General features: G+C 46.0%; 1 protein-coding gene across 1 annotated transcript in view; it reads right to left on the minus strand.

The window, feature by feature from the left end:
• Positions 1-24,171, minus strand: part of zswim5 (zinc finger, SWIM-type containing 5) — a 59,478-nt gene that overhangs the window by 16,170 nt on the left and 19,137 nt on the right. The gene's annotated exons all lie outside the window — the stretch shown is intronic.

Below are 24,171 nucleotides of genomic sequence, written 5' to 3' on the forward strand. Positions count from 1 at the left end.
AGGAGGAGCGAAGGGAAAGAAATGTGAAATTTGAAATACTGAAATACACCTTTCATATCGTATATAAGTATATATTATATATCCATCCATCCATCCATCCATCCATTATCTTCCGCTGGTCCGGGGATCGGGTCGCGGGGGCAGCAGCTTGAGCAGAGAGACCCAGACGTCCCTGTCCCCGGCCACTTCCTCCAGCTCCTCTGGGGGGACCCCGAGGCGTTCCCAGGCCAGCCGAGAGACATAGTCTCTCCAACGTGTCCTGGGTCTTCCCCGGGGTCTCCTCCCAGTGGGACGGGCCCGGAACACCTCACCGGGGAGGCGTCCAGGAGGCATTCTCACAAGATGCCCGAGCCACCTCATCTGACTCCTCTCGATGCGGAGGAGCAGCGGTTCTACTCCGAGCCCCTCCCGGATGACCGAGCTTCTCACCCTATCTCTAAGGGAGAGCCCAGCCACCCTGCGGAGGAAACTCATTTCGGCCGCTTGTATTCGCGATCTCGTTCTTTCGGTCACTACCCACAGCTCGTGACCATAGGTGAGGGTAGGAACATAGATTGACCGGTAAATCGAGAGCTTCGCCTTCTGGCTCAGCTCCTTCTTCACCACGACGGGCCGGTGCAGAGCCCGCATCACTGCAGACGCCGCACCGATCCGTCTGTCAATCTCCTGCTCCATTCGTCCCTCACTCGTGAACAAGACCCCGAGATACTTGAACTCCTCCACTTGGGGAAGGATCTCATTCCCGACCCGGAGAGAGCATTCCACCCTTTTCCGGCCGAAGACCATGGTCTCAGATTTGGAGGTGCTGATGGTCATCCCAGCCGCTTCACACTCGGCTGCGAACCGCTCCAGTGAGAGCTGAAGGTCACGGCCCGACGACGCCAACAGAACCAAATCGTCCGCAAAAAGCAGAGACCCGATTCTGAGGTCGCCAAACCGGACCCCCTCAACGCCCTGGCTGCGCCTAGAAATTTTGTCCATAAAAATTATGAACAGAATCGGTGACAAAGGGCAGCCCTGACGGAGTCCAACCCTCACAGGAAACATGTCCGACTTACTGCCGGCAATGCGGACCAAACTCTGACACCGGTCATACAGAGACCGAACAGCCCATATCAAGGAGTCCGGCACTCCATACTCCCGGAGCACCCCCCACAAGAGTCCCCGAGGGACACGGTCGAACGCCTTCTCCAAGTCCACAAAACACATGTAGACCGGTTGGGCGAACTCCCATGCTCCCTCCAGGATCCTGCGGAGGGTATAGAGCTGGTCCACTGTTCCACGGCCAGGACGAAAACCACACTGCACCTCCTGAATCCGAGATTCGACTATCCGGCGGATCCTCCTCTCCAGTACCCCCGAAAAGACCTTACCAGGGAGGCTGAGGAGTGTGATCCCCCTATAGTTGGAACACACCCTCCGGTCCCCCTTTTTAAAGAGGGGGACCACCACCCCGATCTGCCAGTCCAGAGGCACTGCCCCCGATGTCCACGCGATGCTGCAGAGGCGTGTCAACCAAGACAGCCCCACAACATCCAGAGCCTTGAGGAACTCAGGACGGACCTCATCCACTCCCGGGGCCTTGCCACCGAGGAGTTTTTTGACCACCTCGGCAACCTCAGCCCCAGAAATGGGAGGTCCCACGTCCGAGCTCCCCAACTCTGCTTCCTCATCGTAAGGCGTGTCGGTAGGATTGAGGAGGCCCTCGAAGTATTCCCCCCACCGACTCACGACGTCCCTAGTTGAAGTCAGCAGAGCCCCGCCCTCACCATACACGGTGTTGACGGTGCACCGCTTCCCCCCCCTGAGCCGCCGAATGGTGGACCAGAATCTCCTCGAGGCCGTCCGGAAATCGTTCTCCATGGCCTCCCCGAACTCCTCCCAAGCCCGAGTTTTTGCCTCAGCAACCGCCGAGGCTGCGTTCCGCTTGGCCTGTCGGTACCCATCAGCTGCTTCCAGAGTCCCACTGGCCAAAAAGGCCCGATAGGACTCCTTCTTCAGCTTGACGGCCTCCCTCACCACTGGGGTCCACCAGCGGGTTCGGGGATTGCCGCCACGACAGGCACCGACCACCTTGCGGCCACAGCTCCGGTCGGCCGCCTCAACAATGGAGGCACGGAACATGGCCCATTCGGGCTCAATGTCCCCCACCTCCCCCGGGACATGGTTGAAGCTCTGCCGGAGGTGGGAGTTGAAACTCCTCCTTACAGGGGATTCCGCCAGCCGTTCCCAGCAGACCCTCACAATACGTTTGGGCCTGCCAGGTCTGACCGGCTTCCTCCCCCACCAGCGGAGCCAACTCACCACCAGGTGGTGATCAGTTGACAGCTCCGCCCCTCTCTTCACCCGAGTGTCCAGGACATACGGCCGCAAGTCCGACGATACGACTACAAAGTCGATCATCGAGCTGCGGCCTAGGGTGTCCTGGTGCCAAGTGCACATATGGACACCCTTATGCCTGAACATGGTGTTCGTTATGGACAATCCGTGACGAGCACAGAAGTCCAACAACAAAACACCACTCTGATTCAGATCGGGGGGGCCGTTCCTCCCAATCACGCCCCTCCAGGTCTCACTGTCATTGCCCACGTGAGCATTGAAGTCCCCCAGCAGGACGAGGGAGTCTCCCGGAGGAGCACTCTCTAGTGCCTCCTCCAGGGACTCCAAAAAGGGTGGGTACTCCGAACTGCCGTTCGGTGCATAAGCACAAACAACAGTCAGGACCCGTCCCCCCACCCTAAGGCGGAGGGAGGCTACCCTCTCGTCTACCGGGGTAAACCCCAATGTACAGGCGCACAGCCGGGGGGCAATAAGTATGCCCACACCTGCTCTACGCCTCTCACCGCGGGCAACTCCAGAGTGAAAGAGAGTCCAACCCCTCTCGAGGAGGCTGGTTCCGGAGCCCAAGCCATGCGTCGAGGTGAGTCCGACTATATCTAGCCGGAACCGCTCAGCCTCGCGCACCAGCTCAGGCTCCTTCCCCAGCAGAGAGGTGACGTTCCACGTCCCAAGAGCCAGCTTCAGTAGCCGAGGATCAGACCGCCAAGGTCCCTGCCTTCGGCTGCCGCCCAGCTCACACTGCACCCGACCCCCATGGCCCCTCCCACGGGTGGTGAGCCCATAGGAAGGGGGACCCGTGTTGTTTCTTCGGGCTGTGCCCGACCGAGCCCCACGGGCACAGACCCGGCCACCAGGCGCTCGCCGGCGGGCCCCACCCCTGGGCCTGGCTCCAGGGGGAATATATATATTCGTATATAAAGTTTAAGGTCAATCAAATTCAACCCGACTTTTCCTTTAAGCTTTAAATTTGAGCTTTTGTCATTTGGTCCACTGAGAGGCTAAGAAGATAAGAGGGTATATCTGTGGTAATCTGAGCCTCTACAAACATATGGGGTAAACCTTAGGAGCAAAACACACACATCTTACTGAGACTTCACCAACAGCGCACTGTGCCATCTGATACTCTGCTTTTATCTCTGTGTGTGTGCAAAGCAGAAAAGGGAGTTGCTGGGTTGTGATCATTTCCTGCCCCCCTACCACACACACACACACACACAGAGACACACACATTCTGCCCCCAGCATGGTAAGGAAAGTTGGCTAAATAAATAAACGTTAACTCTGCTTTGCACCGTTTATCTTTAGAGCCACACCACACACTGAGCTGACCATTAACTGCTGACCTCTTCTGGGATGCGGTTGAACATCTGTGGGCAACTATTTCCTGTACTTTGTATGGTATATCAGGCATAGCTGTTTCTATTTAGTCAAGCTGTTTGGTCAATTGCACACACGGTGCATTTGCGGATTCAGAATAATGCCTGCAAAGTTTTTTATTCCCTCTCAAAAATGATGCATGCCGGCCATCGGCAGTCCAACAGCTGCGGTCTTTGTGTGTTTAAGTAAAAACAGACCGAGATCAAAGACTTTCCTAATGTGGGACACATTTGGAAAGATGATTCAATCTAAGCTAGCAACCAAAGAAACCGTCCGAACTGCACGACACAGGAAACGTCTTGGAAATTCAACTGTCAAAGACTACTGCAGCGTAAAAGAGAAAGACTAATTTTACTCTTATTTCACAAATAAAAGACCTCTGTGAGAAGTTTGCTGTGGTTATTAACACTCAGGGTGTATATAATGATATAGGGAACAACTGTGGAGTACCTCAGGGCTCTGGCTCAGTCCTATTCTAAATCCACATGCTTCCACTTGTTAGAGTAATTTGTCTCTTTTTTTTCAATATCATGCTGTTGCCACAAAGTATGAGTTAATCCAAGGAGCAGTGGAGTCAGACATATTCCCTGGAATTTAATGATGAATTTGAGTCAGTTCTAAAAGGGAATGGGACTAGGACAGAAGACGTGAGGAAAAGATTAGGGAGAGGTGGGACAAAAACTCAGCATAATGGTATAAAGGGGCTGAAGCGCAAAGAGAAACATGAGAGCAAAACAGAGAATCGAGGAGGGGAGACTGCATCTTATATGTCATGTCGTCTCACCATGACGGGTCAATTATTTATGAGATAAGGTGAATGTATGCGTGTATGTACACACTGGATTACTCTTTCTCTCCAAACCATAGCAACTCCACTGCAGCTTTCACAGCTCGAGGGACAGGGGAGAGGGCAGCCGAGTTAGCCAACTGGAAAGTGAAGATATGGGTATCATGGGCCTCAAAAGTGCAAATCTAAACCTCAACCAACCAACACAGTCAAACCTGCTCTTCCACAGACATGAGCACATCAATTCTGGGGTTTGGGCGTGCATGGTAGAGCAGCCTAATAAGCGTGTTTTAAGCCATCTTTCCCGGCAAAATCCAACAATAAGCTTTTCCAGACCAAAGGCTGTGAGCGCCCACACACAAGGAAGCTCACAAGCAGCCACGCATACACAGCCAGATCCAATCAACGGCAAACTGCTTTCACTAAGACAAAGAGAGATTTAAAAAAAAGCTGCAGGAGGGAGACTAACAACAACATGCAGACGAACAGTGAACTGTCACATTCAATGACCGCAGCATGCGCCACAGAAGAAATAGGAGCCAACAGCACTCTCTTCAGGTAAACCCGCGGCCTCCAAAAATGCACACAAAGAGATAATTAAGGCTGTGGTTATACCCATGCAGGGGGTCGTGAAAAAGAAACTCCCCTCTGTGCAATGCAATCTGCCAGCTCTGTGTGCCCCCCAACCAACTGCAGCACGAGCAATTCATGATTGCATTCATTTTGCTGTACCAAAAGCCTGTCAACGGAGAAAAGGCTAATAATCTATTCTAAATACATTAAAGCTCTTAGCAAGACAATAACAGCAAAGCAGTATTCGACACGTAGGTCGACTTTCAGTCTATCCACAGCCAAACCACCTGAATCACCCACCAAGGGACAAACGTGTAAATACCAACAAAGGGACCACATGTTTACCACTGCTGGCTGACATACCGACACACTGACCTGGAAATTGACTCATCGACCTGCCATCAACTTTTTGGGTCACATGCCAACTAACTAATCTGACCGTTAATGCTTTTAACAAACCAATACAGCATTGGTTGACAAACACATTCGAATGAGAGGGAAAATCTGCCCAGTGTGGCAACAAGACATCTGACCGTGACAGGAAGGGTGAATGATACAGAGAACAGACTGGAGAGGGAGGAAGAAAGCCCATGCATCTGCCAGTGATGCACAAAGAGTCCTCCAAATTGTTGAAACTCGCTCCCCCTCTGAGTCCTGCTCAACTACTCATCTTTCGTCTTAAGGCCCATGGGTATTGGTGATGTCATAAATTGACTTTCCATTCCTCTCCTTCTTCACCTGTAAAGCCAGTTTGTGCTAATCGCAGATAAGGGACACAACATCTATTTGTTTGACATCAAAAGGAGGGAATTTCTTAAATGTATCTGGAGAACAATTGAAGGCCATCTACCCTTCTGGCTGTCTAAATAATGTATCATCAGTCGTGACTGCACTTGTCCACCAAACTCCAGCCCAGTATTTCAGATAAGGGTAGAAGTTTTTATGGCAGATGATATTTAGCATCAAGTCTTTCCCACAGCTGGGAGCGCTGCTCTCTCTTAGCTTCAGACCCTTTTCTTTCCATCTGTGTCTGTTAGATTAAAGCCTTTTGTTGCTTAGGCCACTGGGATGAATGCGACGGTGACACTGCTGCTCTTTTCACTTTCAATCAAGTCTAAAATGGCTCACACACAGTTCACAGTCCGTCCGTCTGGCACTCCTCCCCTCCATCTTTGCCAGCTTTCCACACAAACACCTCATCACTGTAGGGTTTAATTATCTGGGTAAGTTAGCAGTTTTTTGGCATTCGCACCTCAGTTAAGTCAACATGGTCAGTTCTGACAGATTACACAACACTTATGAGTCTAGATGTCTGGTATGCCATCCCTTAAAGGCCTTTTGATTGGCTCATGGGCTAAAGGAACGCATACATTCAGATTTGACAGATGAGAAACAACTCTCACCCTTGCCTGGCAACTAAGCTTAGAATTAAAGCTGAAGGCTCAGGTTATAACTCAAGAGAGAACAGGGAGTCATTGCTTCTGGCACGAAAATCAGTATACATGTACTAATCAGTGAGCTTCGGTTGAGTTGCTTGGCAGATTTCGTCAACTTTGGACTGGCACGCCACTTTTTCTATTCTACAGCTGTAGCCAGCTGCTTAGCGTTTGTTGCAGCTATAAGAGGGATGACCATCTTATCATCTGATATTAGACAAGAAACAGATTTGCATTTCTGTCATCTTTTGGCCAACTTAACATGAAAAGCAGGATGCCTGTGATTAGGCTAATTACTCTAAACCCATTAAAATACTACATCATACACCAGCTACTTAATATATGCTCATGGCCAAAACAATACGCACAGTATAAACAGAGGGGGGTTCTATGACGTGACCTTGCGTTACTCCTTTCTATAAACATTGCTTGGTATAAAGCTATACCCTATCTTTCTTTCTTTCTTTTTCCTGCTCGTGTGTGTCAAAGCTGATGTAGACGGCGTGTCTTCAGCAGATGGGGATGTAGTGTCACTTGATAAAAAAAAGACACTGCATTAGACAGTCTGCAAAAACACACACACACACACACACACAAACATGGAGAACAAAACAACCTTTTCAGAGTCTGTCTGCTTTTATTCTTAACGCCACAGCGAGCATAGAGAAGAAACGGTGCAAACTAGTCAGTGATATTCACAGAAGATATCACTAATCTCTCTTTTATGCACACACACATCATTTTCCCCAAGGATAAGGCCACATCATCGTACTTGGCAAAGCTCCAAGTTTACACACATCACACTCCTGATTCATCTTTGTTAGAAATTCATCAGTTTTGGGGGTATTTTCCCCCCACAAATCTGTAGCCTTTGCAGGTAGGCAAGAGAGCCCTGAAAACTCTCTCTCTCTCTCTCTCTCTCTCTCTCTCTCTCTCTCTCTCTCTCTCTCTCTCTCTCTCTCTCTCTCTCTCTCTCTCTCTCTCTCTCTCTCTCTCTCTCTCTCTCTCTCTCTCTCTCTCTCTCTCTCTCTCTCTCTCTCTCTCTCTCTCTCTCTCTCTCTCTCTCTCTCTCTCTCTCTCTCTCTCTCTCTCTCTCTCTCTCTCTCTCTCTCTCTCTCTCTCTCTCTCTCACACACGTCTTTCTTGCAGATGACAGTGTGCATGTGGTATTTGTGGTTATTAACACTCCTCATATATAGAGCAGAGTGTATTCGAACCCCAGATATAATCCACATTCTGATGTGTTTAGTAGAAGAGGAAACACAATGAACCGCAGCGGTTTCCCCACCTCCTCTGTCAAATAAGAGAATTGAAATTTTGCACATGGATTAGTTTTCAATCTGGATTATTTTCTTTTCAACCAACGTGTGTATTGACAGTTGTGTAAGTTGGGATATCTGTGGATGTGAGAAAGCGTAAAAAAGCTTGGAGATACCGGAGAGACAACCACTGTACATCTTTCTTTTGTAATTAAAGACCCGACCCCCCCCAAACCCCTTTTTCTGGCTGCCATGTACATGCATACACACTCAGATACGCACTTTACCCTGCCTCCCTCCCTGTTGTACACCATCTGTCACTCGGCGGCAACCCCACCCACACAGAAGCCTGTCAGCCAATCAAAAAGGTTGAGAGTTCCTCACGCTCATAGGCCATTAACCCCTAATCAGCTGGGGAGAAGGAGCTGGGCGGAGAGCCAAAGTGTGCATGCACACTGACACTGGTGCACCACAGTCTGACTCAACCAAATGCACACAGACAGGCAAACCACACCAACCCCTCCCACTGAACTTTAAAGTTGTGGAGGAGACCGGCTTTGAGTCCATTCATCTATTTTCCCCACAGCACTGTGCCTACGTTCCACACATGCTGCCAAAAGCCACTCCTTCGTTTTGGCGCCCGCTTGGGATCACTGAGTCTCCTGTTTGGGGAAGCAGCATAGATGGCTGGTGAATAAGAAAAACCAACATAACATGTCTCAGTTAGGCAACCGTCTGCTACAAAAGTCTCCCATAGGCGTGAAAATGTTGAGCTCTGGTATCTAGGGCTGCAACTAACGACTATTTTAATAGTCGAACTAGTCACCGACTATTGAAACGATTCGTCGACTAATCGGATAATTATTTTTTTATTTCTTTTATTTAGCATGAAGTTGCTTTAATTATGTGGCAAATGATAATAAACACAGGAAAGATGGGTACTTTAATGAAAAAGGCATCTTTTATTCAACTTTGCTGCTGATTCATACAAAAAGTAAATAAAAATGTCCCATCTAAAACCAATTAGGCACAGTGCTCGGTCAGTATAGACATAAATCCATAAATAAATAAACCTCTGTCCATTATAAAATGTACAATGTACATCAAAAACAAAACGAATTGGCTTGAGTGTTACTTGAATGTTGGCGAGTCGGACTCCGTTTCGTTCAACTGCCCGACGTGCTTCCTCTTTAAATGTTCGTGCAAAACCTTGCAAGTAATCTTTTTATTCTCATTATCCAGGCTAAAATGCTCCCAAACTTTAGAAGTTTTGCTACGCGTAGCGAATGTGTTGGACGCCGCCATTTCTGTGTACGTTACCGTTACATTGTGCATGTGCGACTCTCGGCAGAGATTGTTATTAAGTGAGATGCCTCACTCTGTTGGAAAAACACGTCTGGCGACAATAGTCGACAATGGAATTCATTGTCGACTATTTCTATTGTCGATTTTTGTCGACAACGTCGACGAATCGTTGCAGCCATACTGGTATCTCTGAAAGACCAAAGCATACTCAAAGAAGCCTTGTGGTCTGTAAAACACCATCTGCATTTGATATGATACTACATTTATTTAGTCCTTTACTTTTTCCTTGTCACCAATGAGTTCCAGCAACAAACACTCCTGATCCTTGTCCTACACAACCCTAGCACTAGAGCTGCTATGAGTATCTCAATAACCTTGAATTCTATTTGGCAAAGATTAGGTCATATCACAATATTATCAGTGTAAACCTGCTGCAGCAGAAGAGGGGGTTGCATTATTTGGAAGCAAAACCTCAAACACTGTGAGTACTCATAGTTTTCAATTTGTTCAGTGGTCAAGGACAGTCTCTAATTTAGTAAGACAAATTGCAAACACATGCAAAATAGTACACATAAAGCTGGTACAATACAAATCCTCCCCCGCCGCCCACAAACTCCCTGTCAAAGCAAGCCAACTGTCTTCTGTAGTCTGAGCATTTCTCACCGTTCCCACTATGCTTCCTTGTTCGGTCTGTGCTGACACATTGCCACAAGTACCTTCATCAAGAAACTGCATCCCGGCACAAATACGCCCAGCAAAAAGAAAAACCTCTCACCTAATCTCACTTCCTGCTCACCAAAAGTAGCCGAGGATTCATCCCCCTCCAGCAGCCTACGCATCCCTCACAGGCTGTGGCCTTTCCCATCTTCCATCTGTTGTGACAGCTCCAAGGTTAACGCAGCACCCCCCCACCTTTGCTCACACGCATACACAGACACCCACTTGGCCCTGCATTCAATCAGCCATCTATCTCTGCACAGCAGACGTGCATATGTGCCTCCACACGCACACACCGAGTATACCGACTCTTCTCTGTTCTGTCGGCCTGTCCATCCATCTATCCTCCATCCAACCATTCATCTTGCAAGGTTTGCTGATGTGATAATAGTTGATTGATTCATTTGTGATTTCCCAGAAGCCCAGACACACACACACACACACACACACACACACACACACACACACACACAAAATAAGAAATCCTTGCTAACCACTGGGACTCATTTGTCATGATTATATTGAATTGATTCCCAGATTTGCTCTATTCTTTGCTAAAGGGAGGGGGAGACGGAGGAGACAGCAAAGACAGGGGGGGAGAAAGAGGAGAGACGAGAGGTGGGAGAGAAAGGTTTAATCAAGTTCCTTTCAGCTGCCACAGTGAAAACAACGAGAAGTGGAAAAAAACCTGCAGATTCGACGGAGCTGACGCAGGTGAAAATCAGCTGACGTGTCTGCCCCGAGTCGCCAGCTTGATTGAGCAAAGGGCAACAAAACAAAAACAGAAAAATTGAGCAAATGGGTTCAAGTAAAATCAGACGGAGGAAAGAAAGGAATTATACTGAGAGGACATTCGAGTTTGAAAAAATGTTGCCTAAGAAAGATAAAGACAGACAAAGAGTAATCTAAATCATCAGAATGAGGAAGAACACACAAGACTGTGCTCGTAGACGCCGTTTTTTCTCATACACACATTTCTGCTGATGTAAAAGCTGTACCGATGGAAGGATATATGACATCCTTTCCTTGATGCATCTGAAATTCAGTCAAGGACTTCATCTTTCAAAACTAAAACGCAGCTGAAGTGGTCCAATGCAAAATGAGTATCCATTCTGTTGTTCTTGGCAAGTCTCTTGGTCGATTCGTACCTTTGTGAATGTGTTAAACACTAGAATGAAGGCTACTTGGAGCAAAGACAAGCCGTAAATTCTGCTTTCAGGTTCGACGGAGAATACGGGACCGGACGGCTGAGAATACCAAGAGCAGAAGCATTCGCAGAATACCACAAAAAATACATTGTGTGGAGTACAAAGCTGAAGCTGTGCCGAGATGAAGCAAACTTGAAGAACCTTGGTGCATGTGTGCTGTACAAAGAACCCGTCCTTCTTCAGACTCTCTGAACCCTGTTCACTCGGAGCTAAATTAGCGATAAGGAGGCCGTGTTTTTTGTTCCAGCCGCGTCTTTGCCGTGTTTTCAGTGCAGAGGCTTTATTGTGCTGCGGCCTTGTCTGACCACATTTACAAAGAGATGAGCAAAAGCAATTTACAATGCTCCAAACACTCAGAGAGAGAGACTCATGTCATTCCCTCGCATGTGCTACAGCCTACATTCCCTGAAAACCTGGACTTCCAGTTTTTTTTTTTTTTTTTCTGTGCATGCAAAGAAAACGCTGGTGAGTGGTGTTGAGTGGAAGCTACTCTGCTGTTCGTGGTGTAAGAAGTGAAAAGCAGCAGGGCAGCATGAAGAAACAATTCTTAACTTATGCACCTACTTTCTGTCCCACGGCACAGCAGATTATTCCTTAAGACGAGCATTTAGGTGCTGTTTACACATACCCGGGTATTTTGATAAACGCATATTTTCTAACCTTCGTTTTAAAAAAAAACTTGGTGCACACAGCCCTGTTTTAAAAAAAAAACACGTCTACATTGATACGCTATGAGGAGCTGTTAAATTACGCCAAGCCTGACGGTGGCAGTGTTAGAACAATGAGAATTCCACACAAGCCAATCAGAAGCCTAATAGAGAACCGCTGACAGGAAGAACTTCCTGATCCTTTTCAAGAAGAAAATATGGCGCCAGGCTCGTGTGTGGACTGATAGCAAGACTGAGCTACTTTCACACGTTGCGCTGGACTATAAAACTGCTAAAGCCGTGAAAAATGTCTTTGTTGTTCAATACATTGTATGACTGTAATTTTCAAAATCACACAAGCGAGTATAGCTCTCAACAACAGAAATGCTGCTAGTACCTCCATGCTTGCCAGATAAACAATGAATGGCGTTATCACGCTAGCATCCTGCCAATATGGCGGATAGGGGCGGGGCTCTGTACTATGACGACAACTCCGCATTCCATTCTGAAAACTCCGTTTTCGTCTCTTTCAACCAGTTTACACACAAACGCTAAACGGAGTTTTTAAAAAATCTCCACTTTTGCCGGAGTTTTTTTTTAGCTTCGTTTTCGGAGGAAAAAGCTCCGTTTGTGTATAAACGAAAGGCACAAACGAAGGGAAAGGTCTTCGTTTTTCAAAATACCCAGGAATGTGTAAACAGCACCTTATTTACAAGGCACCAAAAATGTCCCATCATCCAATCAGAGCTAAATATGTACGCTAGCTCATGGCGAAATAAAGTTAAAGAATGTCTAAAGCGTACAAAAATCACTGAAACAGTCTGCTTCTCTGTATCTCTTAAATGTGAGTGTAAAAAGTGTAAAATAAAATTCTAAAACAAATCAAATATTTACCGGTCATAAACTATGAGGTTAGGTTGGTGAAAGCCTCATTACATAGCATTTACATCAGCAATAATGATATAAACTTTTCATCTATATGGTCTATCCCTAATCATTAAAACTATGTCAGAGCATACATACCTTTGCTACTGAGAGGGCAGCATGACAATGTCAATATATCAACTCACATATGACACAGAATCAGCTGCCTTTAACATGAGACAACTAGTTAGTTAGTGATTGATTAAAAATATGTTTTTTTTTTTACTAAATCATAAGATCGTAAAGAGATGAAAAAAAAACTGCAACCAGGAAGCTAACACTACTAACTCGCTCACTAGTAAACAGTGTAAAAACAGATGCTAACACCTTCACACAGAACTAGCTCCCATTAGCTAATAGCAGCTAGCTATCCTTTAGCTTTTACATCTTTTTTGGTTATATCTGTTAGCATTACCAAGTGTTTTTCCATTTTTTTATGGTTTAGTCTCTGATATTTCTAAACAATTTATCAGAAAATGTTGAACATGATCAATTAAAAAAAAAGAGTTTGGAAGAAATGACAGTAGGCAACAAACTATTCTGTGCCTGGTAACATGATTAAACAATTAATAAAAACAGTATGAGGGAAAACATTTGATTTGATTCACTGAGGAGATTCAAGACAAGTTCATCTACAAAATCAGCATGTGTGCAACTAAAACTGGCTCCCAGGAGTTAGGATAAGATAGGATGGAGCATGGAGAGGATGCTACCGTGGCAAAGCTATAAACTAAGCAAACCTTTTTCTCTTATGATTCACTTTCCCATATCAGTGCTCCCTTTTCTCATTTAGTCTCAAGCACCTTCGACTACTGCAGCTTGTGGTCCGCACCGTCTCCCCACCGAAATGATGTAGGCACAAGTGTCTGGGTTTGAATGCTGTGTTGCATATGGTAACAACTATTCAAGTGACACAACTTTAAGTGAACAGACTTTAAAGAGCTATGGAGATTTAATATGAGAGGACAAAGCGTGACAAGAGGATCCAATCTGTGAGCAGGAGCAGTGATCGTTGACTGTGGTCTCATTTGTAACTGTCAGTTCAGCCCGAACAAACTTCCGTGTTTTATCCACAGAAAGATACGTTTGGAGCCTGGCGAGAGGGATTCTGTTGAGATTTTGATCTCGCAAGAATCCAGTGGCCTCAAAATGTAACCAACAACAAACACAACAAACGTTTAAGCTGATAAAAAGATCCGACAGCTGTAAAAGGTCACGGCACTGGACCCTTTGATTTCTAATGCGGCAGATTATCAAAGACATGCACACATATGGAATCATTTATACATGCAACATGCGCAAGTGTCATACACAAGACATCACACGACATGCGATATCTGCTGCATATGCAGATGCTTCCTGTGTAGTGAGTGCCTGGATGGATCTTTGTAGGCTTATCTATGCACACAACATTAATGTGGTTATGCACACGCTTTGATTTCCTACTTGTGTTGTATGCCAAGCCCGTTGGCCCCATCTCTCCCACTGCTGCTCTTTTGTCTCTTCTTTTTCTGCCCGTCTTGCACTTTGGCCTTTTCCTAAACCAGCCACGGCCTTAGTAATGGTTTTTGTTTAATATGGCGGCATGCAAAGCAAAGGCACAACCATCTGCCATATGCATACAGCCGCTGTCTCGGGAACAACAAGGGCTGACATCACAATGCCTCTTTAGTTGGTGTGTGTGTGTGTGTGTGTGTGTGTGTGTGTGTGTGTGTTTGTTCTTCAAGCACAGTCTGCAGGGCAAGATAAGTATGCATTAAAGAGGCTTATATTTCATTTCAGCAACTGAAGGAGACAAAATGGCTCCATTCTGAGTTGGCAAGCACAACACAAGGAGCGGTGAGGTAGCAACAAAAACAGAAAGGAGAGAAAAAGCTTGCTGTGATGCTTTTTGTGTACACACACGGAGGGAGGAGGCACAGAGCCCGAGCATTTGTAGCCCGCGCACAAACACAATTGAGCACAAAGCTGAACATTTGAAATACAAATCCAGCTTTATTAATCTGTGTTTTTTTTTTGTTTGTTTACACGTAAAAGCCAACACGTGATGAAAGCTGCCGGATCGCTGTCTGAAGAAACTGAAGTGACTTTAAGAAAGAAGGGAATTATGACCCAAGCTTGTCAGATCAGAACAAATCTACATGAATATGAATAAAGAAACAATTTACTGATGTTTTGCTGGGACCAAGTGTGGCTTGAATAGAGTGTCACCAGCACTTCACAGCGGAAGCTGGAGTATTTCAGCTTTATTTCTGGCCCAAACTGTGTAGAAATACTTTCTGACATGTCATTTTGCAGGTAATAAACTTTAATTTTAGAGGTTAAGATTTACCGACTGTGAAGCGTTTCAAATCTCAGCAAGCTGAGGGAATTCAAAAGTATGTGCGGTTGGTTTACTGGTAAATCTGGTTGCCCATTACCCATAGAAACAGCTCATCCCGCAGAGGTTCATATTGAACAAAAGACATTTCAGGCATGAACTCGGTTCAGTCCCTGCTGGCGCTGTACGTCTCGGAGAATCAGAAAATAAACACTGACTGTAGTATCATTGTGATGTGTTGGTTTTGCAATATGTTTTCTTTCTTCTGTTCTTTCTCAGAAAGGTTTGCTGTAATGCAAGGGTTGGAACATTTGTTGGACTGTCTGCATTTCTGAGGTAAGAAACCTTTCCACCCCCTGATTAGCCTCCACCCCAACGGAGCTGATCACCGCTCCTCTTGCACAATCATGCATGAAACATGAATAATGAAATATAATGAAAACAGCTTGCACGCCAATATACAAGCTGACGAATCACACGTGCCCCTTCTCTCAAAGTCTCTCACACGTACACAATGGCCGGGTAAGGGTGAAACTCTCATTTATCCATTAGCTGAAAAGCAATCACAGATTTGCACTGACACACACACACACACACACACACACACACACACACACACATACAGAGGTGGGGGACTTCTGGTTGACTTCATAAAGCTCTCATCAAGCCAAGCCACCATATGGGGATGGGGCCCAAAACAGAGGGGGATTGGATTGTGTGTGTGCAAATGTGTGTATCACAGACGCCCCCCCTTCATCCCCAAATTTAAAACTAACACAAAGGAAGCATGCACCGCCAAATCAGCAGTGTTGTGCATGCATTATGACGCCACTGCTGCCCCGTTCAGAAAACTCCTCCAACACACACATACCCCGGAGGTGTGTTGAGCTAAAACAGCTGAAGCGAGGCACAGAAGCATATTAGAGGGGCAGACCCACTTCCTTTTTTCCTCATCCATGCAAACATCTCTCCTGACTCCACATTTGTGCCTTTATTCCTGTCTCACTTGTTTTTAGGCTCATCTTCCTCCGTGTTAACTGGTGAGCCAGCATCCCAGAATCCCAGCTCCATGCACCCCCTGCTTGCCTCCTTACACACACTCCGTGTACCCGGGTCAGCTTGCTGACGCAGGCAGACAGTCACATACACTGAATTTTAATCTGGGTGTGACCTGCTTTTCTTGGCTTCCCTCTCCTTCTGGCTGCCTTTCACGGCTAAACACACCCCTTCTCCCCAAGAACCGCCTACCCTGCTACCCCCTGTACGGCCCAGGCTGCAGGCCTCGAGGCTGGGGCCTCGCCTACCATTGTTAGCCCACAATGGGTGAGAGGCGGCTGGCAGGCAGGCAGCAGCCAGGAGGCCTTGTGGAGGAGGCCAGGAGAGAGACAGGAAAGCAGCTACAGCAGGGGGAGCACACAGGGAAGAAGGCTTTGCTACACAGGCAAATACATATAATAAATCTAATTACTGGAACAAGACGAAAAGAGACGAGAAAATAATGGAAAGTAAGTTCCATAAACAGAATGCAGCATATGAGAAAAGCTAAATAATTTAAGAAGAAAGGGACAGAGTAACAAAGTCAAAGGGACTGTGTGAAAGATGGAGACTCTGTTCACAAAACCACCACAGCATTATACTGGACACTGGCTGTCTACTCTATTGAATCGGCCATCTAAAGCTGGGATCAAGCTCAACAAAGTGAGCTTTATTCTCCAGTAGAGGTTCATTTCATACATTTCAAATAGAAGCATCTGTCACTGCAGTCAGGCTGCATTACAGAGGTTTACAGTAAGGCCAGGCCGTGCTCAGACCAGCACAAGCGCTGCGTTGAAAAGAAGCCCCTCCATTCATTTCAACGAGGCCACAGCCTGTGTTAAAACAGCGGGGGTCCCGGCACTGGGCTGTCAGACAGAATGTCTGAATTTGGCTCAAATTTTGCTGCAGTGCAATCTGGTGAGAAATCACAGGCCAGTCGAGTACATTGACAGTTGTACTGTGTAACATGAGCTGCATTTTCTTCCGTTTGCCTCATAAACGTTTTAACTGCTGTACCAGACCAGTCTTACCAGAAAGTGTTTGATCGGCACGTTTGTCCACATGTCCAAAGTGTAGGCAGCTGTTCTATGTACGGCAGAGTGGTGTCATGAGGCAAACCGCCACCTAAGAGAATCCAACTGTGTAGTCCTTGACTATGTATGGTTAATTCAAACACCAAACCATGTGGGGGATGGAGCGAATTTGGAAAGGAATCATGAGTGGGAGGGGAAGTGGAAAAGTGAACGAACTGTGGAAAATGTAGCGCAGGATAGGACTTGAGCTCACGATCCACCCCAAAACAAAGAGCTTCCTGTAAGTAGCTCATGTTCAAATCATCTTCACATACAGCAAATACATTTTTACTGAAGCTAAAACAGATGCACAGAGTGAAAACCAAACTCAAGCTTGTCTGCTGTATATTCTCAGACATTTCTCTGTTGTTTCAGCGCGACATGTTGGGGACATTTGGAAAATCTGGGATCTTCATTCTAAAGGAAAATTCTGCTCAATGAGTCAGAGCTAGGTTCGGTTGTGTCGTACATAAGTGTAATGAATGCAGCACAAGTAGACAAAAGCATGTACTGAAGAAGCCTTCAGCGACCAGTCAGTTTTCAACAGCGGAGTAGAAAACTGAAAGCCCCTGTCCCGTAGTTTGTAGTGAGATCCTGCTAAAGAGAGTCTGTTTAACTCGGTCAATAACACGTTGAATGAAGAAGTGACGCACAAAGTAACTTTTCCCAGGCTTTACATCATCATGTTGTCAAACCAAACACCACGTTTGAATGGAATAAAAACACACGCACACTGTATATACACACATATATATATATATATATATATATATATATACACACACACACACACAAGCATGCAGCTGTTCATGGACACACACACACACACGTATACAATGGTGGCAATCCAATAATGTCAGTTGTCATGTACATAACCCCACACAGCCACGCGTGTGCATGAACACACAATGACGAGTCTTGGGAGCAATCAACTGATAATGTCAACTGTCACACACGATGCGTGCACATGCATACACACACGGACGGAGGCAGAACAAAGGAAGAGAGGCTGGTAAACAATGCTCCACAATGCTCCATGGCACAGACTCCAGTTTACAAAAGGTTTCCAATCGCTAGACATTCATTCACTCCCTCTCATACACACACACACACACACACACACACACACACACACACACACACACACACACACACACACACACACACACACACACACACTGCAGGGGTGAGAGTGAGGGAGAGACCTTTACGACATGCACAGGGGGACACACAAAGCTGGGCAGACCATTCTCTCTCCGATTCTATTCAGTCCTTCAATTGCTCTTTTTCTACTTGTCCCTCTTCTTCATCTCTGCACTTTAAAATAAACTGTTTCCCTGGAAGTGTTTTTTTTTTTCTCTTCCTGTTCTCGGCCTGCTTCATATTGAAGATATCAGACATTTTTCACCCAGCTGGCAACACTGGACACATAAGACAGATGAGGCTGAACTCGCTGGCCCGGCTCAGTGTGGCACCACACGCGCACACAAACCCTCTCGCAAATCACCCGCCATCACAATAACGCGGATTCACAACAGAGCAGGGACGGCTTAAGATTGAACAAACAGTGTTGAGAGCCTCCCAATGGCCTCTGTGCAGACAATGGCAGGCTAGTAACAACAACCGTGGGCAACTTGTGTGCATGTGTGCATACTGTATACTCACAATTTGTCTGAGCATGTGCGCAGCTTATATGCAAGGTTTTTCCATTCAAATACAAAGCTCAAGCAAATTACTTTTGTTTCACTGAGCAAAACTTTTATCTGGATGGAAGAACACAAACAGTGTCGTAGGAAAATACCGAAGACGATCAGCGAACGCTGCAAGTCCTTCCAGTTCGATGCAACATAACAGCTAAAGACATTGTCTAAACTCTAATCCTCAGCCGTCTAATCTGACCCCAAACCAGCATTCAGTTGTCAAGAGAATGAGGGACCAGTATTTGTCAGTCATTCTCTACTTGCTGGTATGTTCCCTCTGGCCCTGAAAACTTCTATTGTGTAACCCCTTAAAGACAGGCAACCTGGACCGACATTCTTTCTACGCCTCAGCGATTCCTTTCAGAAAAATCGCTGAAAGACAACTGAGGCCCGACTTGATTCTACCTGTGCTGGGCTAAAAGTGAGCGTACAAATGGCTTTATGTTTCCTGCAGCACCTGGTTTGAGACTTTTATGGCCACTGAGAACGATACGAAACTTCGGCTTTTGGCACTTTTATGCTTTTTTTTTTTTTTTTCCTGCCACTGAATGATGTGCCTCTTAAGGCCTCCGTTCTGTGTAGTTCAAAGCATGCGGTTCATGGTGCCCGTGGGATTTTGATGAACATGTGCTGTTCTGCTGCCAGTTCAGAGTATGTAATAACTTTAGGAAAATCACAGAGAGCCATGATATCGCTCACAAAACACGGAACTCAAAGCGAGCCGACGCGTAGATGTGCTTTTTGATCCTGATTTTTCATATTTTTCATGGGTCAGTGGGCCTCCGTGTTCTTAATACATGCCTGATTACATAAACTGTGCTCGATGATAAAAGTTCCCTTAATTGCAAGTGAGTTCTAGCTCGACTTCCATGCATCTGGTTGTATTCGCTAAATACTTGGTTGAATGGAGTCTGATGAGCCTGCATTGAGATCTCCTCTTTAGAAGTTTCCAGTGGAGCTACCAGGATGACCTCCATCCGGACCTTTCTAGCTGACTGGGCTGCAAAAAAAAAAAAAAAAGGAGAAAAAAAATGCACCCATGGCACTATCAAGCCCAAGGCCCTGATCAGCTCAGTCAAAGTCAGTACCTGGCTGCGTTAGTGATGGTTAAAGTGAAAACAGTGATTAATCAAATTACCTTCAGCTTGGCATTCAGAGGATGTCGCAGAGAGTCTATTAATGCCAGATAGGGCATTTGCATTGAGTCAGTGCTGGCTACAAGGAAATATTAAAGGCAGTGTTATTGGATGTCAACTTGAAAATGGTGCAAAGTTGATAATTCGTCAAGTTAAAGCACTAAAACATCACAAGAGTTCGACATGATCCAGTGTGCTTTCAATAGCACGGACGTGCATGAAAAGTCTGAATATCTAAAACTATGTTTGCTGCAGTTGTTGACCAACACTCACTATGCCAACGGGTTCTTTTCCCTTTTCTAAGATGCGATCTGAATCCAGCATTACTCCTCCCCGTCTCATTTCATCTACTGCACTCACACTTTCTTTCACTTCTTCATTAGGCTTCTCTCATTGCATCGCCCATCTCTTTTCAACCATGAGTTTTCTTCTTTCGCCGTCTATCCCTGCACGTCTGTCTCCATCTCACAAACACACACACACACGCAACCCCATACACAATGAGAGGCTGATTAATAAGTGTGTCTCTCCCTTGTTTCCGGAAAGTGTTACAACAGGGAAGGCCATCTGAAAGGCACTTCAAACCCAAATTATGTAGATTTTAAAACAGCTCTGGACACATGAGGCAGCAGGAGGTGGGGGGGTGTGGGGGGTTGCACTCTGCTCATGAATATTGATGAACAGACACTTCAAACATATCCTCTTCATGGGTCGCCACATGGGGAGAACCGGCCAATCAACTTCTTTTGAGACGTTCCCTTTATGCCGCTGCAGCTCCAGCTCGTCAGGCTGGTGTGTTTTCTTGGCATCCGTGCTGGAAAAGAGCTGGCGACGCATTTAAAAGTGGTTCAACGAAAGGGTTTGAAAATATGGTCCTTGCAGCAGTGTGTCAAAAGTTCAAAAAGGAAAGATTTATTTTTTGCAAACCGAATCCGACACGTTAGTCAAACCCAGAATCAGACTTTTAATGTGCGTGTGAACTTGTGAGCCAGACAAAAACTGTGCCCTAAAACCCAAACTCGCATTCAGAGAATGTGGTTGGGGTTCGAAACGCTCCTGAATATACACTCAGCTGGAGTGAAATGGGCCGTGGCGCTCCACACACGCTCCAAAGTTTCATCTTTCTGCATAACTTTATAAAAAACAGCAAAGTGTATAATCATACAGCCAGATCCCCAGTAAAGCTGCTCTCTTTCACGTATTCTTCCATTTCTTCTGACAAAACGAGACAAAACGAACACCAGCTCTAACACACTTTTCTGTGGTTAAAAAGCACTGTAAACTGCTGCGAACTGCCAGCCGCAGCAGTTTCCGAACAAAATTGATTCAAATTCACCAAACTAGTTTACAGTGTTTGATTAAATCTCGACCCAGCAGCACGGGAACCAACACAGCTGTAGTAAGAGGGCAGAAAAATTTAGTAAGTTGCTGTAAATGCTAGAAGCTTTTGGGTAGTTTCTCGCGTTGCGTTCTATTTTACTTGTCAAAAGTTAAACATTTTGATTCTCCTACCACTTTATTCTAACTTCCTTTATTTAGCAGGAAGGTCGCGAAGGAAATAGGGGGAGACTCCTGGTCACACTGCCGCATATCTGACCAAAACAAACATGCAGCCACCTTGATTCTTAGATTAGAAAAGGGTATTGGACACTTGCAATTGAACGGGCACTTCCTCCAAAGCATACTGATAGCTTTACAATTATCGGCTTCTCTAGAAAGTTGCCCACAGTGTTGCCCGACAGGAGCAAAAAAATAATCATTTTTTTAAATGAGACCACAGTGGTGCCCATCCTCCTTTTTTTGGTACAACGACAAGTGTAACATCCCAGTTAAGTCCAAAGTCAAACACATTGACTATTAAGCAGGTGATTACATGCAGCAGTATTTAATTTCTAATTCTCTCTATTGGCCCACTTGTGTTTCTGGGTTTCTTGTGACATCAAGGTCACTGCCATAAAAGACACACACACACAAAGGGAGAGAGAGGTGGAGAGCGAGTGAAAGACTCTTCACAACAGTGTGTGTCGTGGGCTGAATACAGAGCATGGCACAAAACAAAAGCCTGAGCGACAGCCAGCTGGCTTGGCACCACTTGGCACGGGATGGGCCCGCTTGTCCTTGGCATGACAATGAAACACACACAGATACACACAAATATACTTTTCCCTCTCTTCTCAGGTATAAAGAGAAGCGTCGCCACAGAGAGACTCGACAGATAAAGAGAGACGTTATCATCAGATGAAAAGAGGCAGCGCTGGGCGACCAAACAGAAACACAACAGGATCCACTTTCATCCTAGAAACGGGAGAGGGATGAAGAAACTCAGAGGAACTTAAATGAGACTAGTGGCTCTGGAGGAGCTCGACCAATATTTGTGAAAAACTCTCCGCCTCGAGTGATGTTCAGAAAGCTGATTTAAACATGCAAGTCGACCGGAAGTTTTTGATTTCACGAAGAGAGGAGAGCTACTTAGTAAAAATTGCTTTCTATAATTGCCATCTATTGTCTTTTAAACTCTTGTTTAACTTGATTCCTGGTGAAAAGGAGTTACCTAGCAGTTTATTTAGCCTCAAGTTTAGCAGTTTCACAGATATCCTGTAGCAGAACTCCAGCTGCCATCTGCTGAGCAGCAGATCAAACAATATCTGGGTAACTGATCCATTGAACAAGAGAATATTCTGTGTGATGAGAAGCCGATTAGAAGTTTTGGCCACACCGATCAGAAAAATCAGTCATCTGCAACGAGGCACAGACAATAGGCTCGCCTGCAGAGCACAGTCTCTCAGAGGTGGTGCCAGGTCCGTGTATCAGCTCCGGTTATGTTGCTGAAAGTCCAAAAGTCTAGTTCAAACAAACTTGAAATGACAGAAAAAAAAAAAAAAAAAAACTTCTAAATAACTCAAAAGACCTCTTTGAATAACTCTGAGGCTCCCTCTTTCAGACAGGACATGAGGTCAAGCTGATTTAGCCTCGCAGTGTATCACAGAATCAGCTGAGTGATGCTACAAGGACCTTCAGCGTCTGAGCTTGGGCATCCTCAGATACCTAGCTCCCCACTCTGATTATCTATAGAAGAAACAATTCCAAAGATAACCATGAGGCTGCCAGAAGTTTTTCTGTATGTTACAGATTACGCCTGTATTATCTGACTCTGCTAGGCAGAAAGGCACTGTTACACCAGATAAATATGAAGTGGATCCTTATTGCAAAAACTCTTAAAGGAATGAGCCTGAGGGAGTTTTGACAAGACTTCCCATACCAGAAACATGCTCTCAGATGTCTTATGTGTCGAAGTGCTATCAGCAGGAATGAGAGAATGTGAAGCGATAGAGAGAGAAAAAAAAAAAGAAGCCCGTCCCACTTCATGAACATTACTTATCATGAGGAAAGAATTCAGCATGCCCAGATGACTCAGGTGTTCTCAGTGTGTATATCCTTTAATCGACGGCACGGTTGCTGTGTGCAAGCTGGAGCAAATACTCAGAATAACGATGCTAACACGACCGTTCTTGACAAACTTTACTTTTGTCTTTGGAGCCGCTTAAGTCGATAATTGATATCTGAGTCACAGCGAGAGGATCGGGCAACTGCCCATACACTACCTGCCATTGTGTACCATCATCTTTAGCTTAAGGGTGAGCACAGCTGCACGAATCCCCGACGCCCCACCTCTTACTCTTATTTGTTGAGACATTATTGCCAGCAGGGGAATAAAGACATGACTAATGGCCGAAGTTGTGTGCACATCCAGTTACGACGTGTCAATTCAAAAGCATGCGGTGGGGCTTAGCCGTGCTGCAATACAGCAGACGGTAGCCTTTGAAGCATTTCATAGGATGGGGGCTGCTTCAGGATAATGGGAGGGGGAAAAAAATGGGAGTGTCTTGGGTTTACTCATTTTCTGTGGGTGGAGGACTTGTTAAAAAAAAAAAATGAACCTACTGTGCGGACAAGAAGGAGAAGAGTGAAGGCTGGTGTGAAAGGGAGTAAGAGGTACAAAAAGAGGCAGAGCAAGACAGAGTGAGGGCTTCCTTACTCAGCAGGAGATGTCTGCCAAGGCAGGAGTCAGGCAGGGGGCGAGTACATGCTGTGTGTGTGTGTGTGTGTGTGTGTGAGAGAGAGAGAGAGACACTGGGGAGATAGTGGCCACGTGCCAAATACAATGACCCACAAAGCTGGCAGGGCACTGGTGGTTGTGAGAGCGTGTGTGTGTGCGCAGGAATGTGGTGTATGCTCGCATTCCTGGGACGCATGCTGCCAGTTCCTCCACAGTAACAGTGAGAAGAGGCAATAGAGTCTGTCTCAACAGAGACAGGGAGGGGTGGGAGGGCACGG

Source organism: Odontesthes bonariensis, chromosome 14 (genome assembly GCF_027942865.1).
Source record: "Odontesthes bonariensis isolate fOdoBon6 chromosome 14, fOdoBon6.hap1, whole genome shotgun sequence".
Classification (NCBI taxonomy): Eukaryota; Metazoa; Chordata; class Actinopteri; order Atheriniformes; family Atherinopsidae; genus Odontesthes; species Odontesthes bonariensis.